This window comes from Schistocerca serialis, chromosome 7, assembly GCF_023864345.2.
Source record: "Schistocerca serialis cubense isolate TAMUIC-IGC-003099 chromosome 7, iqSchSeri2.2, whole genome shotgun sequence".
Taxonomy (NCBI): Eukaryota; Metazoa; Arthropoda; class Insecta; order Orthoptera; family Acrididae; genus Schistocerca; species Schistocerca serialis.
The window spans coordinates 472,401,188-472,425,545 of record NC_064644.1 but is presented as its reverse complement, the minus strand read 5'-3'; the positions used below and the strand labels follow the sequence as shown (position 1 = coordinate 472,425,545).

The window sequence follows — 24,358 nt, the reverse complement described above, 5'->3', positions numbered from 1 at the left end:
TGCGATGGCTACCCTTACTGTGACTGGACCCTGTAAAAACCAATGTGTAGGTACAGCCGTTAAGAAAAAAAGCTACGACAGTATACTATGGAATACGGAGGTACGTGAGCACGAACGAGAGTACATGACTTATTGCGTAACAACGTACTCCACACCAAAACAGTGCCCACAACAATACCACAATTCCCAGTAGTATAACGATGACATATGTAAGTTCACTTTTTCATATTTGTTAATACACTACTGGCCATTAAAATTGCTACGCCACGAAGATGACGTGCTACAGACGCGGAATTTAACCGACAGGAAGAAGATGCTGTGATATGCAAATGATTAGCTTTTCAGAGCATTCACACAAGGTTGCCGCCGCTGGCAATTACAACGTACTGAAATGACGAAAGTTTCCAACCGAGCTCTCACACACAAACGGCGGTTGACCGGCGTTGCCTGCTGAAACATTGTTCTGATGGCTCGTGTAAGGAGGAGAAATGCGTACCACCACGTTTCCGACTTTGATAAAGGTCGGATTGGAGCCTATCGCGATTGCGGTTTATCGTATCGCGACATTGCTGCTCGCGTTGGTCGAGATCCAATGACTGTTAGCAGAATATGGAATCGAAGGGTTCAGGAGGGTAATACGAAACGCCGTGCTGGATCCCAACGGCCTCGGATCACTACCAGTCGAGATGACAGGCATCTTATCCGCATGGCTGATCGTGCAGACACGTCTCGATCCCTGAGTCAACAGATGGAGAGGTTTGCAAGACAACAACGATCTGCACGAACAGTTCGACGAAGTTAGCAGCAGCATGCACTATTAGCTCGGAGACCATGGCTGCGGTTACCCTTGACGCTGCATCACAGACAGGAGCGCCTGCGATAGTGTACTCAACGACGAGCCTGGGTGCACGAATGGCAAAACGTCATTTTTTCGGATGAATCCAGGTTCTGTTTACAGCATCATGATGGTCGCATCCGTGTTTGACGACAACGCGGTGAACGCACATTGGAAGCGTGTGTGCGTCATCGCCATACTGGGGTATCACCAGGCGTGATGGTATGGGTTGCCATTGGTTACACGTCCCGGTCACCTCCTGTTCACATTCACGGTACTTCGAACAGTCGGCGATACATTTCAGATGTGTTACGACCCGTGGCTCTACCCTTAATTCGATCCGTGCGAAACCCTACACTTCAGCAGGATAATGCACGACCGCATGTTGCAGGTCCTGTACGGGCTTTTCTGGATACAGAAAATGTTCGACTGCTGCCTTGGCCAGCACATTCTCCAGATCTCTCACCAATTGGAAACATCTGGTCAATGGTAGCCGAGCAACTGGCTCGTCACAATACGCCAGTCACTACTGGTGATGAACTGTGGTATCGTGTTGAATCTGCATGGGCAGCTGTACCTGGACGCGCCATCCAAGCTCTGTTTGACTCAATACCCAGGCGTATCAAGGCCGTTATTACGGCCAGAGGTGGTTGTTCTGGGTACTGATTTCTCAGGATCTATGCACCAAAATTGCGGAAAATATAATCACATGTCAGTTCTAGTATAATATATTTGTCCAATGAATACCCGTTTATCATTTGCATTTCTTCGTGGTGTAGCAATTTTAGTGGTCAGTAGTGTAACAGCTACTCATACAGTTGCGCATGATATGCTGTATTCCGAAAAAAACAATAAAAACACTGAAAATATGCCAGAAATAGCAGCAACAAACGTAGAAACCTTGCTGTGACTTGAAGCATGCCGTGCGGGGTAGCCGCGCGGTCTAGGGGCCTTGTCACGGGCCGTGCGGCTCCCCCCGTCGGAGGTTCGAGTTCTCCCTTGGGCATGGTTGTGTGTATCGTCCTTAGCGTAAGTTAGTTTATGTTAGATTAATTAGTGTGTAAGCTTAGGGACCGATGACCTCAGCAGTTTGGTACCATAAGTCCTTACCACAAATTTCCAAGGTATCATGAAACTATTCACAGAATAAAATATTTGGGACCAAACAGTACCCAGGTAATACGTTTAAAACAATGCTAATTTTCCATGTTTTAGAGTAAAGAAAAAACCCACCGATGATGGCGATATTATCGCACAAACTAGTTTGAGAAAGAATATGAATAAAGCCCACAATCCCACATTCTTAGTTTTTCCAGTTCAAATGGCTCTGAGCACTACGGGACGTAACATCTGAGGTCATCAGTGACCTTGAACTTAGAACTACTTAAACCTAACTAACCCAAGGACATTACACACACCCATGCCCTAGCCAAGATTCGAACCTGCGACCGCAGCGGTCGCACGGTTCCAGACTGAAGTGCCTAGAACCGCTCGGCCGGCAGTTTTTCCAGTCTTCAGTAAAAATGTTATGACTTTGTTAGAGTAGCTTCATTATTATTGCGACGAATTCACGGTATTCAGCGGCAGGTTTTGTGCATCGAGTATTCCCGCGCCATTATATTGTGGCCCATGTACCACAAGCAGCAGCGGCATGTTCAGATGAGGTGACCTCAGTACTGCAGAACTCCTCCGGCAAAGGATCGTGCAGGGTCTCTCTTCTTATCGGCCAGTACCGCAGTGCAGTTCGTCGAACTTTATAGTGCGCTCAAGAATGGGGACGGAATCCTCCGGAATCTGAGGAGGACTCTCTGGCCTGATGCCAGCGCGTTCAATAGCAGGGAACTGCAGAGGAAAGAAAATAGCGGAGGACTGCTGCGAGAATAACATACATGTCGCAGAAGATGTGGGGGACGTACAACGCGAAAAGAGGATACTATGGCTGCGTTCGTGGCTTTGAAACTGCGAAACTTTAACCTCTGGAAACGCAAGATGACCAAGAAATACGACGACGTTCTGCTAGGTATCTCATCGACCTCCTTGGACCATAAGAAAATGAGCGGAAACTGTTAATTTGAAACGTTAGAAGATAGTAGAACAAATTGCCTGGCATATGTGAACGGGAATTGTAAGGTACTTAAACGGAAACGGCTGCAGGGAAAATTGAGGAAATCGGAAAGAAAATAGTCGTCGGAATGACATTCGGATAATAGAAAAGTCAAAATTACCTACGGAGAACTTAAAAGCAAGGTGTCAACATAAAGAGTGCAAAAGAAATTGCAGTATTACTCGTAAGTGAGGGAGTGTATAAGTGGAAGCAGGACATTAAGGATTTCTATGAGGAGGATGAACTAACTGTTTGTTAATGTGACAAGAAGAAATTGATGGCGGTTTGTAGGACATGAACGATACCGTTTTTCAGAGCTATGGAAAACTTGCTGTCAGACATGCCAGAAGGGATGGATAGCATTCCTTCAGAATCCCGGGAAGTTGCAACCAAACAATTATTCAAAATTAGCGTTTTTTTAATAATCTGTGATACTCAAGGCATACCATCGGAGTTGTGGACTCGTATCATCCATACAGCCTGAAGATACCAAATGAAGTGCGAGAACTATAGCACAATCTGCTTGACAGCTCATTCATACAAATTGTTGACAAAAACAACAAACAGAAGAATGGAAAAATATTCAGTTTCATAGAACACCGTCACCTTCTAACGTTGCGACTGATAATGGAAGCAAGACTGAAAAGAAAACGGACGCTTTTTTCGATTTAAAAAGGCAGGGATGTAGTCCGTGTTCTCTATTGTTCAACTTATATGACGAAGAAATAATGAATTAAATAAAAGAAAGATTTAGGGATTAAAGTTCAAGTTAAACTGTTATTGGTGATAAGATTCGTTAATCATTTTACTGTCCTCTGTGAAAGTGAAGTAGAATTACAAGAAATGTTGAAAGGAATTAACAGTCTTCTGAGCGAAGAATATGGACTGTGCGTGAAATAGGACGACGAAAGTATACGAGACCGCCAGAAATGAGATAAGCGACAAACTTAGGATGTAAACTGGGAACCACAAATAAGATGGGGTCAAGGAATTATGCTACCTTGGAAGCAAGACAAGGCATGACGGACGAAGAAAGGATGCACATGCAAATAAACTATTCCTCTCCAATGACGGATACTGATATCAAACAGGGGCCTTATTCGAGGAAGAAGTTTCTGAGAACACGCGTCCGGCAACAGAAATTTGTCTGGTGGTGAATCATTGACAGTGAGAAAAACGGAAAAAAGATACTCGAAGCGTTTGAGATGTGGTGCTATGGAAGGATGTTGAAAATTAAGTGCACTGATAAGATGAGAAATGAGGAAGCTTCCGTAGAATCGGCGAAGAAAGGAATGTGTAGAAAACATTAAAATTAAGGAGGGAGGGACAGGGTCATATAAAATGCGTTAAACATCAGAGAATAACTTGCAGGGAACTGGAGGAAGACATAGAGGGTAAAAAGATGTAGGATGAAAGAAGAGATCGGAGTACATCCAACAAATAATTGAGAACGAAGGTTGCAAATGCTGCTTAGAGATGGTGCATGGAGGAATCGTGCCAGGCGTCAGTAAACCAGATAAAGGTTCATAACATAGAGAGAAAAAAGAATACACACTTTCTCAGCCAGTTCTAACGTATGGACAAATTTCCTATGCACCATGTTTGGCTGAAGATGATGAGTAAGAAACTTGTCGCAACTTTAATCACACACTGTTAATCGCGTGATCAGTGAAAAGATTTTTTCGTTCTTCCATTTCCAACGCCTTACGCGGATCAGAAGTACACATTTTGCGAGGTAATCAGAAAATGTCTTTTTCATGTTTGGGGGCGTATCTGAGTGACAAAAAATGGAGCTTCTGATGATAGTAGGTAGTAACCTCTAACATCTACTGTGCAGTGGTTTACGGAATACATGTATAAATGTAGGCGCTTGCCAGAAATGAGTGTTAAGAGCTAGTGCCGACCAAATACCAATATCATTGGCCATCCCTGGTTTCGATTGCAGTTTCTTTGGCGCTTCAGTGTATAATAAATGTATGACACTTATTGTGAAAAACAATTGTAATTGTACAGTTAATTCAAAGCCATAGTATCCTCTAACTTGACAAGAAACATTCGTGTAGTAACCTTCTACGGACATGGGTTGTTAAATGAAAAAAATAAAATAAAAACATAATCGGGTTTCGAACACCGGGCGCAAAAGAGAGGCCGCTACGCTAGCCAGTAAGTCACCATTTCGGGTGACGTTATCGCGTGTTATAAACTTTGAAATTCGGTTTCTCAGAAACGATCGAGTACCTACGGATAAGCCGAGGCATATGTTGGTTTATTGTGACTCCTCTTTCACTGAGAAAAGTTTTTGAGAATCGGATTAAGGCACTTGCCTGTTCTCCGCGTTAGTGGTATCCGTGCGAATCCGGGGCAGGTTGCTACTGACAACGTGAAAATCAAATTTTTGCCCCTGGAAGCCGTTAGATACGCAATCTGCAACATATACTGTGCAATATATTAGCCGTCATTCTTGAATGAAAGTGTGGGGCCTAGCGGGGAGGGGTGTGGGTGGGGGGGGGGGGGTAGGGGGGAGAAGCGGAAAGAGGCAAGGGATGACAGAAGACGGGATGCGTAGCATAAATGATGTCGCATCGATGTACAGGGTGTCCGAAAAGTCTTTCCCTGAATACATGCCGGCCGGAGTGGCCGTGCGGTTCTGGGCGCTACAGTCTGGAACCGAGCAACCGCTACGGTCACAGGTTCGAATCCTGCCTCGGGCATGGATGTGTGTGCTGTCCTTAGGTTAGTTAGGTTTAATTAGTTCTAAGTTCTAGGCGACTGATGACCTCAGAAGTTAAGTCGCATAGTGCTCAGAGCCATTTGAACCATTTGAACCTGATTACATAAATTGAAAACTCAGGCTAGAAGTGAGATACAAATATGAAACTGGTGTCTAATTGTTTACAAACTATCAAAAATGGTTCAAATGGCTCTGAGCACTATGGGACTCAGCTGCTGAGGTCATTAGTCCCCTAGAACTTAGAACTAGTTAAACCTAACTAACCTAAGGACATCACAAACATCCATGCCCGAGGCAGGATTCGAACCTGCGACCGTAGCGGTCTTGCGGTTCCAGACTGCAGCGCCTTTAACCGCACGGCCACTTCGGCCGGCTACAAACTATCAAAGTTTTTTTTCACACATCAGTAAACTTCCACATGAGCACCCTTGGTAGCACGTAGCACATCTAGGCGATATTCAATTTCCGTCCACACATTAGCCAACATCACTGGAGGGATCGATTCAACGACTGTGATTATCCGTTGCCGCAGGGTTTCAAGATCTGGTACACGTGTTCGATCGTCCTCGTCCTTGACATAACCCCATTAGACTTCTTTTTATGGGGTTATATCAGGAGAGCGTGGAGGCCAAACCGTTGGCCCATCACGACCAATCCATCGCCCAGGAAAGGTCATATCGAGATAGGCACGGACGTCCAAACCCCAATGAAGTGGTGCACCGTCTTGCTGAAACAAGACATCGGGGTGATACTGAAGCAGCTGAGGAACAGCATACAGTTGCAACATGTCCAGATACACTGCAGATGCGATGGTAGCCTCAGCGAAGAAGAATGGCCCGATAATTCGATCGTGCAATAGCGCGCACCAAACATTCACCTTTGGACTGCCTCTGGTGCACTCCACTTCGCCAAGGGGTTGTGAACCCCAAATGCGCACATTATGGCGATTCACTACTCCACTGACAAAAAAGGTCACTTCGTCGGAAAAAGCAATTCGTCTGAGATAACCATCATCGTCCTCAATACGTGATAGCATTTCGACCGCAAAGTCATATCGAACAACAAGGCCTGAACGATTTGCACTTTGTATGCACGAAACAATAAACTTTTGTGTAAAATGTCATGGAGAGAGCTTTTTGGCATCTGTAATTCACGTGAGGCCCTGCGCACCGATTTCTTCGGACTTTGCAGAAAAGACTGCCTTACAGCTTCCACCCTGTCTGCTGAGGTTCTCGGTCGACCAGACCTCGGAAGTTCGGCAACCGATCCTGTGTTCTTGAACTTCTCATACCAGGCTTTAATGCTGTTGACATCAGATGGATTCATTCCAAATGTTGTCTGGAGGTGTCTCTGCACTGTGGTTGGTGATCGTGTCTCATGGTACCACAGGACACACTGTGCCTTCTTCTGATTGGTTAACATGGCTTCTTGGGCACTGCACCTCACCCACTACTTACGTACTGCGAACCTAAAAACAGAAAAAAACTGTGATAGTTTAAACAATTCGACACAAATTTCATATTTGTATCTTACTTCTAGCCTGAGTTATCAATTTATTTAATCAAGGAAAGTGTTTTCGGACACCCTGTGGATTCGACAGACGTTGTGACTTGTCAGTCGCCAATTCTCCCATTCATAATATTCTGCCTACGATATTATTTCACCTGCCCGGCCAGCCAAATGGGACTTGGGCCTTAATGTACATTACCAGAGAACTGTGTCGAGCCGGCTGGTGTGGCCGAGCGGTTCTAGCCGCTTCAGTCCGGAACCGCGCGACTACTACGGTCGCAGGTTCGAATCCTGCCTCGGACATGGATGTGTGTGATGTCCTTACGTTAGTTAGGTTTAAGTAGTTCTAAGTTCTAGGGGACTGATGACCTCAGATGTTAAGTCCCATTGTGCTCAGAACCATTTGAACCATTTTTGAACCAGAAAAAAAGAGTATACCTGGAAAGACGGGGTCGATTTTGGTGCGATGACAGCATATAGCACGTCGTCGGCCGACATAGCGTAATGGCATAGTTACGAGAGTGCCATCTGTGTCTACCCTTCAATAGGGAATGCTCACATCCAGAAGATTCAGTGCGGTGCCCTCGTGTGAAGCAAGCATTAAACCATGCCGCCCGCATCTCGTGGTCGTGCGGTAGCGTTCTCGCTTCCCACGCCCGGGTTCCCGGGTTCGATTCCCGGCGGGGTCAGGGATTTTCTCTGCCTCGTGATGGCTGGGTGTTGTGTGCTGTCCTTAGGTTAGTTAGGTTTAAGTAGTTCTAAGTTCTAGGGGACTGATGACCATAGATGTTAAGTCCTATAGTGCTCAGAGCCAGCCAAACCATGCCACGGAGACGCGCTCGTGCTTCCCCTGCAGCCTTCCGAATGGCGACATGGTCCTTTCGGAGGATTCCCACACAAGTTGGACGTGCAGCGCCAGTTATGCAACTATGCTGGTATCAGTGCTCACTTGAACATTCTCACACGCGTGGACGAGGTTCTGGACGTCCACGCAGCACAAACGACCGCCAGCCGCACGGGATTAGCCGAGCGGTTTAGTGCACTACAGTCGTGGACTGTGCGGATGGTCCCTGCGGAGGTTCGAGTCCTCCCTCGGGCATGGGTGTATGTGTTTGTCCTTAGGATAATTTAGGTTAAGTAGAGTGTAAGCTTAGGGCCTGATGACCTTAGCAGGTCAGTCCCATAAGATTTCACACACAGACGACCGCCAGGTTCGTCGCATTGTAAGGGTAGCAGTGGCAGATATTACAGCTACCACAGCACAAATAAATTGGCTTGTTAGTCCAGTTGTGCAAACACGAACTGCTGTGAACCGGTTTTTAGCAACAGGACCATGGGCACGGACACCTCTACCCCGTCTTCCACTCACGCCACAGCATCGACGTGCACGGCTTGACTGTTGCCGCCAGAGGACAACTTGGAAGACGGAATGGCGCGCCATGATTTTCAGGGAGAAAAGCAGAATGTGCCTGCGCGCTTGTGATGTTCGTTTCCGCGTACGACATAGACCTGGTGAGCATTGTCTCGTAAAGTGCATTCGTCCAAGACACACTGTCCGCACCCAAGCCTTATGGTCTGGGGTGAAACTGAAGCGGACGCTAACCAGCTCTCGGTACGTGCAGAATGTTGTTAGATCCGGTTTTTTTTTCCAACAAGAAGGTGATGTGCTCTTCCAACAGGATAATGCTCGCCCTTACACTGCCCGTGAAATTCAACGTGCTGTGCAAGACGTTTTAACAAAAATGGTTCAAATGGCTCTGAGCACTATGGGACTCAACTGCTGAGGTCATTAGTCCCCTAGAACTTAGAACTACTTAAACCTAACTAACCTAAGGACATCACAAACATCCATGCCCGAGGCAGGATTCCAACCTGCGACCGTAGCGGTCTTGCGGTTCCAGACTGCAGCGCCTTTAACCGCACGGCCACTTCGGCCGGCGTTTTTTAACACCTCGGTTCAGTTTACAATGATAAAAGCTATAGAAAAATAATTTAAAATTAAGAATAGAATTTTTAGAGAGGAAAATAGTGTAGAATCAGAGTTCGGTAATTGCACATCAAAATTATAGTATATCAGAAAGTAGTTTAACGTCTAAGTACAGCAAAGCCACGGAAGCTCCGTCATGGAGAAGGCAGTGACGTTAAAATCTTGTGATGAAAAACCTATAAAAAGGCCTGATCGTCATTATTGCCGCCTTTTCTCCCTTGATTGTTTCGTTAAAGGGCAGGGAATCCATGTCAGTTAGCGAGACAATAATTAGATTGGACTTTATCGTGTTAAGATTCACGATGAACTGTTAGAATATTACGGAGATTAAAAGTGATGTAGTGTACGATCTCTGACTGTTGGTAGCAACGGAGTATTATGGGGATTTTAGGACTTTAGTGCTAGATTGGAACTTTACGGACATATAGACGGCAGAAACTCAAATTATCTGCTGATACGAGTGAATTCAGAGCTACCGGTATTCAGAGGTTAACGTGTGGACTTTCTAAAGTGTCGTGTGCCGTTAGTTGCGAATCTGGACGAAGAGCGCGTGCATATCGGCATTTGCGGACTATTTAGATTCCTCCAGCCTAGGAACCTTTTAAACAGACCATCGTCTATCACTATCTTAATTCTTGAATATAGAGTGAAAGTGAAATACAAGAGTGTTGTACTCATTTCATTTACCTAGTACTAATCAGTGAAGGTTTACGGAACCGAAGCTATTCAGCAGTTAAGTCAGCACCATCTAGCGAAAAGCGTAGGCATTAACTAACACGCTAACTGAAGTGAACGTTTACGTGTTTTACGGACTGCTTAATTTGAACTTTTGTGACTCTTTGACGTCCCCACTCCCTCCGAAAGGTGGCGCAGGCTGGAAAAGTTTTAGCCGGGCAAATTACTAAATAAAAGGGATATTTACAAGCCTCGCAGTAATAGCAAAACACAAGGCCCGCACCTCATCGGAGAGTCGTCGCTGTCACGTCGGGAAGTAAAGCCGGAAAACCTACCGACGACATGTATCTACGAGCAGACGTCGACGTGGAGTACCAAAAAAGGGAACCACAAGAGAGTTGGGGATGCTTCAACGTGCAACAACTTTCCTAGCCAGCACGATATCTGGACTTGTCTCCAATCGACGACGTGTGGGATGTGATGGGTCGAGAAGTGACTCGTGCCACTCGTCAGCCAACAGCTCTTAGAGAACTACGAGAACGGGCCGAGCGGGCGTGGCATAACATATCCCAGGACAGAATTCGACTTGAGTATGACCGACTGGATGCCGAGTCACAGCCTGCACTGCCGCTTGTGGAGGCTACACCAAGTACTAATATGGGTGAAACTTCCTGGCAGATTAAAACTGTGTGCCGGACCGAGACTCGAACTCTAGACCTTTGACTTTCGCGGTCAAGTGCTCTCCCGACTGAGCTACCCAAGTCCAACTCACGCCCCGTCCTCACAGCTTTAATTCCGCCAGTACCTCGTCTCCTACATTCCAAACTTTACAGAAGCTCTCCTGCGAACCTTGCAGAACTAGCACTCCTGGAAGAAAGGATATTGCGGAGACATGGCTTAGCCAGAGCCTAGGGGTTGTTTCCAGAATGAGATTTTCACTCTGCAGCGGAGTGTGCGCTGATATGAAACTTCCTGGCAGATTAAAACTGTGTACCGGACCAAGACTCGAACTAGGGACGTTTGCCGCAATATCCTTCCGTCCAGGAGTGCTAGTTCTGCAGGGTTCGCAGAAGAGCTTCTGTGAAGTTTGGAAGGTAGGAGACGTACTGGCAGAAGTAAAGCTGTGGGGACGGGGCGTGAGTCGTGCTTGGATAGCTCAGTCGGTAGAGCACTTGCCCGCGAAAGGCAAAGGTCTCGAGTTCGAGTCTCGGTCCGGCACACAGTTTTAATCTGCCAGGAAGTTTCATATCAGCGCACAGTCCGCTGTAGAGTGAAAATTTCATTCTACTAATATGGATGTTTCAGCATGGGTCGATACCTGGTACATCAGAACCGTGTGTGCTGTTGATCTGATCATTTCATGTGCTCCATATCACTGTTGCAGTAATATATCTTGAGTGGACTGGAAACGTCTAAAATGGTGTACTAATTTTTTTTGCGGCAGTGTACTTGCGACACTTCTGTGGATCGACTCCACAGAAGAGCTCTTAATTAGCCTGTGTCACGTCCGAATCCCTGTGTCCAGCAGCAATGTGCTGGGAACAGAGAAGATATAGAAGTGCAGCCGTGTAAGTCGGATTATAGCTTCGCGGGAAATATTGAGGAATTCCTCTCTCCCCGCGAAGGGGAAGGTAATGGAATCCGCGGTGATGGGCGGCGGTCTATTCTGTCCCCGCGGGCGACAGTTCCCGGCCAGTGGGCGTCGCCGGGGCGCACGACAAAGGCGTATCTTTCACGACTGCCTGCGCTCTTTATGACTGCCTAAGAGTTAATCGATGGGGAATGAGAGCTACGTGAGGGGACTCGGCGGCTGCCCCTCTTTGGAAGAGTCGGAGGATAGCCACATCGGTCCCTGACAACCCCAGTGGCGCGTACTGTGCAGCGGAAGTGGTCGCTGCAGCAGCGCAGAACGGCGCAGCTGCAGGCCTAAAAGTACTGTAGCTGCCACGGCCAACACAACAGTTGCAAGATCTCGGCACTCCAAGGACATTTATTCGGGACCTCCATTCTTTACCGAGCGACATATCTGTAATCACTCACCAGTACCATCTCCAAGTACAGTTACGAGGTGCGGCTAGAAAAAAACCGGACTGATGCTGGAAAAAACATTTATTTACAATTATTTACAATTTCATGTTATCTCCTTCAATGTACTCTCCTCCTCGGTCTTTACACCGCTCCATACGAATTTTCCACTGTTCATAGCAATGCTGCAGATCATTTTCGGTAAGTCCATACATTACTTCCGTCGCTTTTTCTTTTACTGCTTCAACAGTCTCAAATCTAGTTCCTTTCAAAGCTGACTTGACTTTAGGGAAAAGAAAAAAGTCACAGGGGGCCAAATCAGGTGAGTAGGGTGGATGATCTAAGATGGGAATGTTGTGTTTTGCCAAAAACGTCTTCACTGACAACGCACTGTGAGCTGGGGCATTGTCTTGGTGAAGGATCCATGACTTTTTTCTCCACAAATCGTTCCGTTTCCTCCGTACTCGCTCACGTAGGGTAGCCAGGACGCTAATGTAGTAATGCTGATTCACTGTTTGTCCCTCTGGTACCCAATCAATGTGCACAATCCCTTTGATGTCAAAAAAAAAACAATCATCATTGCCTTGAATTTCGATTTTGACATTCGTGCTTTTTTTTGTCGTGGAGAACCAGGAGTTTTCCAATGCATCTATTGGCGTTTAGTTTCGGGATCGTAAGTAAAAAACCACGATTCATCGCAAGTAATAACATTTTGTAAGAAGGTGGGATCACTTTCAATGTTTTCCAGGATGTCAGAACAAATCATTCTTCGGCGTTCCTTCTGTTCAATTGTGAGACACTTTGGAACCATTTTTGAACACACTTTGTTCATGTTGAAACTTTCATGAAGAATCTGCCTAACACTTTCCTTGTCAACTCCTGTTAACTCATACACTGCTCTGATTGTTAAACGGCGATCTTGTCGAACAAGTTTACCGATTTTTTCAATGTTTGCATCAGTTTTTGCTGTCAATGGTCTGCCAGTGCGAGTGTCATCACTGGTGTCTTCGCGGCCATCTTTAAATCGTTTAAACCACTCAAACACTTGTGTTCGCGATAAACAATCATCGCCGTACACTTGTTGTAACATTACAAACGTTTCACTTGTAGATTTTCCTAGTTGATGTTAACACGCTGTTCTTTCTGTACACTCAACATTTTCCGACGCACAGACAAAACGTCAACTACTTAAAACAGACGCCACGGGCAGACTGAGTGCAGGAGGCAGATGAAACTCGAGCAGTAGGCGGAGCGAGAGTCATGTGACAGGCCACGCGACTTTCAGCCTTATTGCATTCGTTTTATTGTTTCACCAGTACTAGTCCGGTTTTTTTCTAGCCACACCTCGTATCTGTATACTCCGCAAGCCACCGCACGATGCATGGCACATTGTACCACGTACCACTACTTGTCATTTTATTTCTTGTTTCACTTGCAAGTACAGCGAGGCAAAAATGACTGGCTATACGTCTCCATACAATCCCCAATTTCTTTTATCTTGTTTTCATTGTCCATAAGCGAGATGTATGTTGCTGGCAGTAAGATCGTTCTGCAGTCAGCCTTAAATGACGGTTCTCTAAATTTCCGCGACAGGAACGTAGCCTTCGCTCCAGGAATTCGCGTTTGGGTTTACCAAGCGCCTCTGTAATACTTGCGTGCTGATCGAACCTGTCAGTAACAAAACTAGAATCAACACCTATGCATTGCTTCTATGTCTTCTTTCATCCGAGTCCACAGCTCGTGGTCCAGTGGCTAGCGTTGTTGCCTCTGGATCATGGGGTCCAGGGTTCGATTCCCGGTCGGGTTGGGGATTTTCTCTGCCAGGGCACTGGGTATTTCTGTTGTCCTTATCATTTCATCATCTTCATCATTTGTGACAGCGTCTAGATTGGATTGTGAAAAAAATGGACTGTGTAAAAATTGGGACTTTGTACGGGCGCTGATGACCGCGCAGTTGAGCGCCCCACAAACCAAATATCATCATCTTTCATCCGACCTGGTGAGGATCCCAAACACTCGAACATTACTCAAGAACGAGTCGCACTAGTCTTATACATACGATCCCTTTTATATCCCCTTCCTAAAATTCTCCCAATAAACCGAAGTCGACCATTCGTCTTCCCTACTACCGTTCTTACGTGGTCGTTCCGTTTCATATTGCTTTGAAGTTTTACGCCTAGATACGAGGTGTGGCTAGAAAAAAACCGGACTAGTACTGGTGAAACAATTAAACGAATGCAATAAGGCTGAAAGTCGCGTGGCCTGTCACGTGACTCTCGCTCCGCCTACTGCTCGAGTTTCATCTGCCTCCTGCACTCAGTCTGCCCGTGGCGTCTGTTTTAAGTAGTTGACGTTTTGTCTGTGCGTCGGAAAATGTTGAGTGTACAGAAAGAACAGCGTGTTAACATCAAATTTTGTTTCAAACTAGGAAAATCTGCAAGTGAAACGTTTGTAATGTTACAACAAGTGTACGGCGATGATTGTTTATCGCGTACACAAGTGTTTGAGTGGTTTAAACGATTTAAAGATGGCCGCGCAGACACCACTGATGACACTCGCACTGGCAGACGATTGACAGCAAAAACTGATGCAAACATTGAAAAAATCGGTAAACTTGTTCGACAAGATCGCCGTTTAACAATCAGAGCAGTGTCTGAGTTAACAGGAGTTGACAAGGAAAGTGTTAGGCAGATTCTTCATGAAAGTTTCAACATGAACAAAGTGTGTTCAAAAATGATTCCAAAGTGTCTCACAATTGAACAGAAGGAACGCCGAAGAATGATTTGTTCTGACATCCTGGAAAACATTGAAAGTGATCCCACCTTCTTACAAAATGTTATTACTTGCGATGAATCGTGGTTTTTTACTTACGGTCCCGAAACTAAACGCCAATCGATGCATTGGAAAACTCCTGGTTCTCCACGACAAAAAAAAGCACGAATGTCAAAATCGAAATTCAAGTTAATGATGATTGTTTTTTTTGACATCAAAGGGATTGTGCACATTGATTGGGTACCAGAGGGACAAACAGTGAATCAGCATTACTACATTAGCGTCCTGGCTACCCTACGTGAGCGAGTACGGAGAAAACGGAACGATTTGTGGAGAAAAAAGTCATGGATCCTTCACCAAGACAATGCCCCAGCTCACAGTGCGTTGTCAGTGAAGACGTTTTTGGCAAAACACAACATTCCCATCTTAGATCATCCACCCTACTCACCTGATTTGGCCCCCTGTGACTTTTTTCTTTTCCCTAAAGTCAAGTCAGCTTTGAAAGGAACTAGATTTGAGACTGTTGAAGCAGTAAAAGAAAAAGCGACGGAAGTAATGTATGGACTTACCGAAAATGATCTGCAGCATTGCTATGAACAGTGGAAAATTCGTATGGAGCGGTGTAGAGACCGAGGAGGAGAGTACATTGAAGGAGATAACATGAAATTGTAAATAATTGTAAATAAATGTTTTTTCCAGCATCAGTCCGGTTTTTTTCTAGCTGCACCTCGTATGTAATCGACGTGACCGTGTCAAGCAGCACAATTCTAATGCTGCACTCGAACATCTCGGTATCGTTTTTCCTACTCACCTGTAGTAACTTACAGTTTTCTACATTAACAGCAAGCTGCCATTCATCACACCGACTAGAAATTCTGAGTAAGTCGATATCTTCCCGTACGACACAGCGTCATAAGCAAACAGCCGTAAATTGCTGCTCACCGTACCCATCAGATCATTTATGTATATAACGAATAAGAGCGGCCCTCTCACCCTTCAAATGGTTCAAATGGTTCAGAGCACTATGGCTCTTAACTGCTGAGATCATCAGTCCCCTAGACGTAGAACTACGTAAACCTAAGTAACCTCAGGACATCACACACATCCATGCCCGTGGCAGGATTCGAACCTGCGACCGTAGCTGCAGCGCGGTTCCGGACTCTCACACTTCCCTGGGACACAGCGTACTGGTTTCTATTACTTCACAAGTGTTCGAGCCACTCACATATCAAGAAACCTAAACCCTATGTCCGGACCTTCGTCAGCAGTCTGCAGTGGGGCACCTTGACAAGCGCTTTCCGGAAATCTAGGGATATTTAATCTGCCTCTTTCCGTCCACCTACGGTTTGTAGGATATGTGAGCAAAGGGCAAGCCGAGTTTCACACATCCGATGCTTTCTAAATCCGTGCTGATGTGTGGACAGAAGCACCTCTGTCTTAAGGAAATTTTATAATTTCGAACTCAGAATGTGCTCAAGAATTCTGGAGCAAACAGATGTTAAGGATCTTGGTCTGTGATTTTGCGGGCCCGTCCTTTTACCTTTTTTGTATAAAGGATCCAAATGCGCTTTTTTCCCGTTTGCATGGGACTTGGCGCGTGAGCGAGAAGTTCGCGATAAATGTAAGCTAAGTAAACGGCCAATTCCGCAGAGTATTCTCAGTAAAACCATATTGGGTTTCGATCTGGGCCTGTCGTCTTATCTGCTTTCAATTCTTTCAGTTACTTCTCTATGAAACGAATGCTACTTCTTGTCCTCCATGCAGGAGTACGTACGACAATCAAACGACGCTTGTTTGTACGATCCTATATATATATATATATATATATATATATATATATATATATATATATATATATATATATTATGAGCGCCTTAAGTAGTGGGTCCTGTGTCGGCCAGTACGTCCAAACGTGGCTTGTCGTTGAGTGGGATTAGATTCCGTTATCGGTTCGGTTCGGTTCGGGTAGGTACAGATCAATTTTCAACTTCTCATGGCTTGGACGTTCCAGCTGCGAGGTGGATCGTTAAACGTGTTCCCTAAGAATTAGAGATGTAGTGTGGGTTGCATGTTAGGACGCAGGTTCGTTCGTTAATTCCAATATCCTAGCACTGACTTATGGCCAGAATTAAAAAGATAACTAATTGTGTGGACACAGATCCAGTTCACAGAGTGAGTTTTGGTGGTGGGGTTAAAAGTCCCCTCCGGGTATAAAAGTGTGTGGATGTCGATCTGAGCGGGTGTTCGTCATGTAAGAAACGTCAAAATACGTCGCGCAAGTATCCAGACATTGGACGCTGGACCATAATGAAACCTGTGGTAGGCCTATGTAGTCCACTCTACAGCGGGTGCAGAGGGGCGAGTCGACTAGATGGGTGCGATGCAATCGATATCGGTTAACTCGTTTGCCATTCACTGTGATATACCACGCTGATCGGACGTCGGATTCGAGAAAGTGGGCGTGGACCGATTTCCACATATGCCGCCACAATTTCGATGGGGTTGGGCGGACGACATTGTTGTAACACTTGGTAAACTGTGTAAGGGGTAAAGACCGGTAGACATAACTGAAGTGCAGTAAAAATCTTCGGATATGATAAAAGAGGGTGGGATGGTCGAGACCAATACTGGGGCAGACAATGAGACCGGCGCAAAGTCTAGGAATAGGAGCCCAGTGACGCCTTGCAGGCAACGACGCCAGAGTTCGAGTTGGGAGCTGATATACAGCGCCGTGACTCTTGTCGGCACAGGAATTAGTCCCACTCCACCACGGTTCCGTGGGAGAGCAAGGGAGTCATACTGCACTTTGAATAACATCCCTCAGCTTACGAAGGAATCCAATGCCATCAAAAGACGTCAGGCCAGGAGAGTTGGGACCGGTGGTAGCCACGTGTGGTATACGGGAGGCATGATAGACGTTCACACATTGGACGCGTTGGATAATGTCGAGTGCTCGTAGCTGGTGACCTGCAAGGCTAAGACTGCAGAAAACACCTACCATTAATAGCCGCTGATTGACGGAGATTGGCGGTGAATTCAGTGCCAAGACATCGAAAGACGGCGGCGACTCTTAGGGATGGGGGGGGGGGGGGCGACGCTTCTCTCCGGTAGGCCCTCATCAATGAGACCTTGGATTTGAACACGTCGAGGGAGCTGCCCGATGCTTAGCCGTAAGTCGCCGCCCATGTCAGGGCTGCTCGAACTTCATCCTCACTGCGCAGATAAAGAATAAGGTCGTTGTCACAGCCCATGCAACAGAAACAGTGCCCATGCTATGTCATACCCTCCAAACGTTGGCGCAGTGCCTGGAGCAGGGGTTCCAAAGCGAAAGCATATAACATCGTGAAAAGGGGGCAGCTTTGCCGGACAGATCGAGCTATAACAAGAGGGGGCGTGAGGGGAGATCGCGCCGCTCAAATGGCGCAAAGTGTGGTAAAACCGCCGGGGAAACCCATATGTTGAAGAACTGACCGCAAATAGGAGTGGTCTACACGGTCGAAGGCCTGGCTAAAGACCAGCGATGTTTAGGCACCAGAAAGACGTTGGTGACGAGCAAAGGCTATCATGTCTCTGTAACGGCAAAGGGGCGTACGGATATTGTTGTCGCCTCCTAGGCAAATCTGGTCGCTGGAGCTGACGCAACGTGCGACCTTCTTGAGTCGCGATGCCGGCCGGCATCCGTGTAAATATTTTTGTGTCGCTGTTCAGCAACGTGATTGGTCGGTAATCACAAACGCTATTCCCCGTGCGGTTTGTGAACGGGTAGAATGATACCCTCGAGAAAGGTGTTGGGGACCACTGTCGTTAGGGACATCAGCTCATGCGCGATGGTCGTCCATGTGGAAGCCAACATCGAGCCCCGGGGATCTGTTATCAGATCCCGTCTTGATAGCATCGAGTACTTCATCTGTGGTCACGTCTTCTTGGAGTTCATGCGCTACCTCCATCGGGAGTGCTCGTAGTTAAGTCGTGCGACCTCTGTGATCAGTTCCACGGAATGCGGTACAGCTGCATACAATCCGGCGAAATGATTGTGGAGAGCATTCCCGATGGTTTTTTAGGTCTCATGCCGGTGGCCTTCCCATCAGTGACGACGTGGATCAGAGCCCTGCATTTCCGTTGTTTTTCCTGGAGGAGATGGTACATCGACGGGTGTTCTTGAGGTATAAGATTAGAGGCCCGAGATCGGAGTACCGTCCCATTCAGGTGGCAGTGTATGATCAAGGAGATCTGCGCCTTTGCTCGGTGTACCACCGTCTGCCTGACTGGCGAAAAAGGCATCGTCGCACAGTCACGAAGAACTGATTAATAAAAGTGCAATGTACGAAGGGCGTTTAAAAAGTTTTGCACAGTCGTCTATAATTTTTTAATATTCTGCAGGAGGAGAATGAAATTTTTTGTGAATATACTTAGAACATTTAGCTGTACATTGAGCATACTGAATGTAGCCTCCATCAGCTGTGACGCATCTGGGCCAATGTTCTTTCCATGATGTATATGCACTTTGGTAAAATTCTGGAGATTGACTTTTATACCATCACTTGATACAGGAAATAAGGTCTTTCTCACGATCAAATGTTTTACCGCCCAGGTGGGCCTTCAGACAGACGACCAAAGAGGTAAAAATCAGATGGAGCCAAGGGAGGATGAGGAACAATTTTCCAACCGATTTTCCTGATTTTCTCCTGCGTCATAAGGGCTGTATGGGGTTTGGCATTGTCATGGTGTAGTCTGATGAGCTGACCCTGAAGCTGTGGCCTGTGGGTCTCGATGGCACGTAGCAGCTTGTCCAAAACAGTTCCAAAAAGTCAATGAAAATGACACCACACTGATCCCAGAAGAAGGAGGCCATCACCTTACGGTCTGCTGTTCGTGAAAGTCTTGGTTTCTTCTTCCGAGGGGAACCCAGATGACGCCACTCCATGGACTGGGTTTTGCTCTCAGGGTCGGACAAAAACAACCATGCCTCATCCTGGGTAATGACGCCGTCAAAACACTGTTTCCACTCTTCAGTAAAGATCTTCATGAGACCCTCGCACGCATTTTTCCACATCGTTTTCATTTCTCTTGTCAGTAATCTAGGCATCCAACGTGCACAGATTTATCTCTACCCTAGTGTACCAGTGATACCACACTACCCAATGACAAACGAGTCATTTCAGCAAGCTGTCGTGTCCTCCCCACAAAACAGGGAGCAACTTTCTGTGAATCGATGTGGCATAGTCATCGCCGGTCTTGAAGAGGAACGCCATCACCGATCGTTGTAGCAAACTGACATCTACTTCACGGTCCGTTATGGCTCACCTGTAGATAAAAGAAAATACTTTTATCTTATAGCTAAATGTTCCAAGTATGTTCACGAAAAATTTCATTCTCCTCATGCAAAAATAAATAAATATTAGAGACGACTGTACAAAACTTTTTCAACGCCCTTTGTATTATCACGCCATGCCTTTGCTTCCTTACCATAGCTCATCAATGTTTTACGGATGGTCGGCCTTGTGCAAGAGAGCCACCAAGATAAGGTGGAATCAAAGGCATCACGACGACCCCAGTATCGTGCCAATGCTTCCTCGACCATATGGCGACAGTTTGGGGAGGTCAGGTGGGTGACGTTGAATTTCCACAGACTGTACCACACACACTGTTGGGCGAGAGTGACGTCGCAGTTGTATGCTTCATGATATGAAAAGGCCATGGGCCAGACTTTTGCATGTCAGGTGAAATCAGCAAGCGGGCGCGCGAGGAAGATGCAATCTATGTGGCTTGATGAGTGAGCAGTGTAAAGGGTGTAACCCAGTTGGGTTCCATGGACCTATGTCCACGTGTCAATGAGTCGCAGGCGATCGGTGACTATCGAGAGAGCTGCACTAGGTGAATGCCATGGGAGTTGATCAGTGGGTCATTGTGTCGACCGAGCGAGGTGGCGCAGTGGTTAGCACACTGGACTCGCACTCGGGAGGACGACGGTTCAATCCCGTCTCCAGCCATCCTGATTCAGGTTTTCCGTGATTTCCCTAAATCGTTTCAGGCAAATGCCGGGATGGTTCCTTTGAAAGGGCACGGCCGATTTCCTTCCTCATCCTTCCCTAACCCGAGCTTGCGCTCCGTCTCTAATGACCTCGTTGTCGACGGGACGTTAAACACTAACATCCCCCTCCTCCTCCTCCTTGTGTCGAGTTGAAGTCTCCAACGGGCATCAGATCATCGTGTGGGCCTCTGTAAATAGTGGATTGACCTCCTCAGCAAAGAATGTATGCCTCTCATGACGGCGGCTAGAACCAGACGGTGCATAGATGTTAATGATACGCACTCCAAATAGGGTGAGGGCCATACCTCGTGCAGTTGGGAGGTATGCGACATCCTCTGCCGGGAGCCCGTCGTGTAGGAGGATGGCGACGCTATTACCAGTGTCAGAGGCTTGAGAAACGTAGGGGATGTACCCGGCAGGCACTTGGAAGTCAGCAACGAATACCTCCTACAGGTGTGCAACATCGACAGCCACAGAGTAGATGGTGTCTCGGAACAGGTCCAGTTTGTGAAGGGGTCGGATGATGGCGACACGATATTGCTGTGTACGGTCCCTTGCAGTTGATGCAGAATGTGTGTGATGGAAGTATCCTGCAGATGTAGACCCAGCAGGTCTGCCGCAGTGGTCGTGATTGCGCCGGCTCAGGCGCCTCCATGAGATTCTTTCGCTTGGACACGCTGGTGGTTTGATCCACTCCTTATTCAGCCTCATCACCCCAGGATACTAACGCCGAAGACATCTGACAGTTGTTTACTGTCAAAGCAGGAGAAGCAGGTATTGTGACAATAGCTATGGGGGATCTGTCGTCCTCATGTATGGCAACATGGAGTTCGTCTTCTGGACTGAGAGAGGATTTTTCACAGGAGGGGCGTCAGGAGTGGTTGTACCATGTGTCTGGATGCAATATGGAAGGCCACCATCAGACATCCGGTCATCATCTTGCGAGGTCATCTGAAAGAGTGTGTCATCGGAGGTTGTTTGTCAGTGTTTCTTGCGCTTCGTCGGCGACCGCTGTTTCCTAAACTGTTGTTCCAAACCAGAAAGTGGTCGCCCATCATCAGACGCTATACCAGTCTGGGTAAAGGCAGCAGTCGGCATGACATCTAGTTCGAAATCCATGGTTCGGGCAGGGTCGTCCACCACCTTCCTTAGAGTGAATGTTTCCGGAGCGAGCTCTGGGGGTGATGCCTCGCTGGTTTCGTTGCCGTGTTGTGGTGTGGTGGGTGGTGTTGACGAGGCTTCAGGCATATCCTGAAGTGAGGTGGCAGCGCTCTGTGCTACCGTCGTGTAGGTGACAGGTAGGGACGTGAACGTCGATGTTGGGGTCACTTTAACCAGCGGAGTCTGTATCAACCGTCGGCGTAAACATTCGGACCAGATATGTCCTTCCTGGCCACATCCGGAGCGTGTTCGTCGCTGGCCATCATACATGACGATGGCCCGCACACTGCCAATTATCAGGTAAGGTGGAACGTGTTTCGTCAGCTCAGTTTTGATCTGCCAGACGCCATTTAACATTGGCTGGGTTGTCACTTCTGTGACCACCTCCTGAGGCACCTCGAACGGGAGTTCAGACACACGCAAAGTTTGAAGACCAAATCCCACATGGTCCACTGTCACTGCACCTATGTGTCCTTCAGAGTGTTTAAATTTTAGTCCAGCGGCATGTAGTTAGACAACTTCAGCGCGTAGCGCCCCCATCGTCATCTTGATGTATACAACACTTCCTATGATGGAAAATGTATTCGGATCACATCCAGGGGGTTCAAACGCAGATCCTCTCGTATGAACAACTTCGAAAGCTCTTGGTCGTGGGTGTTCAGCCTGAAACGTTACTTTGATCGCTGCACGGCGGTAAGTGTGTGCCATGAGGTACGGCTGTAGTGAGTGGACTCTGTAAACAGGAGTACCGCGGCGCAGAAGTAAACAAAGCCAAGAGCGGTGCGCTTGGTCTGGGGCCCTATTCTCTATCTTTCCGCCATTTTGCCGATCAGTTCGGTAGGCGAGCGCACCGAACGATCTTGTTTTTTCGGGAGTGGCCAAACGTTCCTAGCGAACCGAAACGCTGTTGTCAGTCCTCCTCGTGCCAACCAATCAAAAGCAATCTGTCTCAGATCCGCGCATGCGCACTGCAGCGCCACGAACCCGAAGCGGCGACCAGCAGACACAGGCATTCCATTCTTCACAGTACCAAGAAGTGTGGTTAGAGTACGTAACACTGTTCAAATTTCGCTGACCACGTACTTCCATGAATGATTGATAACGATAGAATATTGACTGTTCTCTGGAAACTGCATAGAATGTGGTTGTAACTCGCTCCTAGAGATCCAAATGATGAAGTAGCGTACTTCCCTATATGATTATCAACGATTTGGTTCATAAAAACAAAATTTAAAAACACGGCTTTTGGAGAGCGAGTGGCGAGTGCAGATATAGAAGTTCGTTGTAATTTATAACATGCATCTGATGAATCAAAATGTTTCATTTATGATGGTATAGTTTAAAAGTATTGTGGCGGGAATCTTTCTTCTCTGTATACTATTGTTAAGAATTCGATTGCAGATAAATAGATGTGATAAGCTTAAGTATACATATAATGACGATTGCTGCTAGTTTCATTCCCAGTAATGTAAGTTGTGCTCTTAAGGTACGTTGTCCAAGACGCGACGCACACTAGCGACTGCGACGGGTCGCTACGTGACGTCAGAGGTTGTCCGCTGGCGCATGCGCAGTTTGAGTTTGGGATGCGACGCGCGACTGTTGCGGCAGGTGTCGCAGCACTGCACCAGTGAGCAGTGTTGCGATGGAAGTCGCACGACACAAAGACGTACGGCTGCGAGAAAGATGTCGAGCCAGTCAAGGAAAACTGAAATGAGCCACTCACAGGATGTGATGCTCTGTGAGCTGGTCTCGCAACAGCCTTGCCTTTACGATTTGAAGAACCCTAAATATACACTATGTTCAGAGACAGAATTTGGGAAGAAATTGGTGCACAGTTGAAACTGGCAGGTGAGTGAAATATATAATATTTTCCCATTAATGCAAATTTTTCAGGCCTGTTATGAAAATCAGTATAATCCATGCAGATGTAGAATTAGAATGATGAAAATGAACTTGAAGGTCAATTTTCGCATTACTCTTTTTTGTGACGATAAAAATTGAAAACGGCAAATACATTATAAAATGAACAATCTAAAGTACAACGAGAAAGTTACATTTTACAATACCTTCACTTTGAAAGTAAACGGTAGATTGGTGTCTTGATGATACCTTCTAGTTGTGAAAAACCACCACCAGATTGTTGAACAGCTTTCTGTAATCAATAGATGTTCGTTTTTGAGGAAGGCGTTTCTCAACAGATTGCGCAAACAGTATGCTGCAATAAGTAATTTGTCACATTCACTTCAATTCATTGGTAGAAGATGGTGCTCAAAAAACTTGTGCCAAAAGTGCACTACTGTTTTACAAGGCCCTTCTGGTCTGACTCAGTTCACAATTGAAATTCGTCTTTTGTAAATCCTGGAGTGATCTTTTGAGTGCAGCTTGGCAAGATTAAATGTTGATGTCATTCATAACGATGTATGCTGTCAGAATACAAGAATATGGAAGTTCATTTGGATGGGAATAAAGATTCAGTCGGCTATGAAAGCTGCCTTAGCTTGTTCCAAAAGTTTCTGCATGGGAGAAAC

At 46.5% G+C, this 24,358-nt stretch overlaps 1 protein-coding gene across 1 annotated transcript in view; it reads left to right on the top strand.

The window, feature by feature from the left end:
• The window catches only part of LOC126413153 (uncharacterized), a 1,175,329-nt gene that overhangs the window by 396,560 nt on the left and 754,411 nt on the right, over nucleotides 1–24,358 (top strand). The window lies entirely within an intron of this gene.